This window comes from Phoca vitulina, unplaced genomic scaffold (genome assembly GCF_004348235.1).
Source record: "Phoca vitulina isolate PV1807 unplaced genomic scaffold, GSC_HSeal_1.0 scaffold2, whole genome shotgun sequence".
Lineage (NCBI taxonomy): Eukaryota > Metazoa > Chordata > Mammalia > Carnivora > Phocidae > Phoca > Phoca vitulina.
In genome coordinates, this window is record NW_022589705.1 from 68733739 (window position 1) to 68736281 (window position 2543).

The window sequence follows — 2543 nt, forward strand, 5'->3', positions numbered from 1 at the left end:
GGCTTTTTTTTTTTTTTTTTTTTTTTTTTTTTTTTATTAAAGATTTTATTTATTTATTTGACAGAGAGAGAGCGAGACAGTGAGAGAGAGAACACAAGCAGGGGGAGTGGGAGAGGGAGAAGCAGGCTTCCCGCCGAGCAGGGAGCCCGATGCGGGGCTCGATCCCAGGACTCTGGGATCATGACCCGAGCCGAAGGCAGACGCTTAACGACTGAGCCACCCAGGCGCCCCTCTCTGGGCTTCTGAGCTTCAGTTTAGCCATCGATAAAATGGGGTTCTACAGTTATTTCTTACATATTCACACACACTGCAAGTCTTCCTCAGGTAGTTCTGGGCTCTTAGAGGAACCAGAGCTTGTTACACCCTCCAGGACATGTTTACGAGCAGGATGGGGAGGCTGTGAGATGTGAGCCACACCCTCCCTCCTCAAGGTCACACAGGGCAGCATGGAAGTCTCTAGACTCCCACCTGGGCTCCATACCGGGGCCTTTCCTGCTGGGGTCAGCTGGGGCCTCGGGCCCGCCGGGAAGCAGAGCCCGGCCTGGCGGGGACAGGGCTGCAGTGGACACAACTTTAACGTGCATGCTGGAACCACGCCGAGGTCACGCAAACCCAAGAGTTAACTTCTGGGCCGAAAGGAATAGCATCAGGCATCTTCAGAGAGACCTGAGCCCCCTCCTGCCACGACAGCTGCCGGTGCTGGGGAGGGGTGGCCGGTTTCCACACTGTAAAGCACTCGATCCATAGTGAATGTTAGGATTATTGCAAATAGCACGACCTTCCTGATGCCCTAAGGGCTCAGCGGCACCCACTAAGTGCCGGGCCTGTATGAGTACTGGGGTCGCGACGGAGCATGACACAGGCTCTGCTTTCAGGAACTCAGAGGAAAGCGGGCAAGACAGACAGTTTGGCAAGGTTTCCAGTGGGAAAGTGTCAGTGGAGCCCAGAGGAGGTGGAGAGGGTCTTAAGCCAGGCTTGCTGGAGCTGGGCGTCAGGGAGGAAACTTTTCTAGACAATCTGAAATGCACAATGTAGTTCTTGTCTCCCTTTTTCAGATGTAGAAACGGAGTCTGGGAAAGGCCACACAGCTGTTCCCTGAAGGAGCCGGGACTCTGACCCAGGGCTGCCTCGTTTCAAAGCTGGGGCTTTGTCACCTACAGCAGATCCGGGCCCTTCTTCCCGATTCACTCCTAGGGGTGCTTTGGGGATCCTGATTTGAAGGGTGAGCAGGGGCTGACCACGAAGGGCCTTGAATGCCAGGCCAAGGAGTCTGGGCTTTCTTCTGAAGGTCTGGGGCTGCTGCCAGTGGGTTTTCAGGTGAGGCAGCAGGTCGAAGAGGTGGCACGGCCTGGAAGGCTCCAGAGCTTGCCAGAAGGGATGGCCTTGGATGTGGGAAGCCCAGCAATCCCAGCCCCACCTGCTGCCCATAAGGAATGAAGAGGGGTGTGAGGGTCCTGGGGACCAATGTCTCAGGACTTAGGTGTGGACCTGGGGTTCTGGAAGGGCCCCCGCCGCTTCAACACAGGAGCGCAAGGAGGGGGCCTGAACTCACACCTGGGCAGGGGCTGGGCCAGGAACTGTGAGGGTACGGGAAGAGGAGTTGGTTCCCATTTCCCAGGGCAGACGTCAGAAGTGGTTAGTAGGGCAGGGCCCAAAGGTCTGAGGCCTAGGAGCTATTTCCTCTTTCCCACAGCATGAACTACATCACTCCCGCAACACCGCCCCCGCCCCCGCCCCCAACCCGTTCCAGTTCTACCTTGTACCAGGTAGGCCCTGGCTAGGAGGCTAGGGGAGAAAGAGGCTTTTAGGAACCAAAGCCCCACCAGTCCCTCTGTACCTGGGGAGGGGAAAGACTGAAAACCAAAGCCAGCCAGAAACAGGGCTCTTCCAGCGCACAGCAGCCCCACCCAAGCCCCCTCCTTGATGCTCAACTACATTTCATTTCGCTTGAGCCCCATACTGATCCAACCTTGATCCTGAACCCAATCCTAACCAGCCTCCACATCATTTGCAATCCCAACATCAACCCAATCCCAGCAGCTCCCCATTCCAAACCTAACCCTGACATCCCCTCCTGCCCTCAGCTCCATTCTAACCCTGCCCCAGACTCAAACCCCACTTTGAGTCCTGTTTTGAACTCCTACCACTAACCGCTCCTCCATCTTGCCCCAGCTTAGCCCCAACCCCAACCCAGAACCTCATGCTGACCCTAACCATTTTTCACCCTAACCCAGCTCGACTCCACCCACCCCAGTTCAGTGCCAGGGCCAACCTCAGCTGTACTCCAGATCTGTACCTGGTGTTCACCTCCATCCCAATCACAGCAAACTCTACCCTTATGCAAAATGTCTAGCCTCACCTTCAACCTGGACTCCATCCATAACCCTGCCAGAGCCTATCCCGTTCCCGCGACCCACTCCGGTGCGCACTCCCACCCAGCGCTCAGTGAGCAGAGGCCACCATGTGGCTGGACTGGACGCGCACACACATCCTTCAGCATGCGTGCGTGCACAGACACACACACACACAGACACACACACACA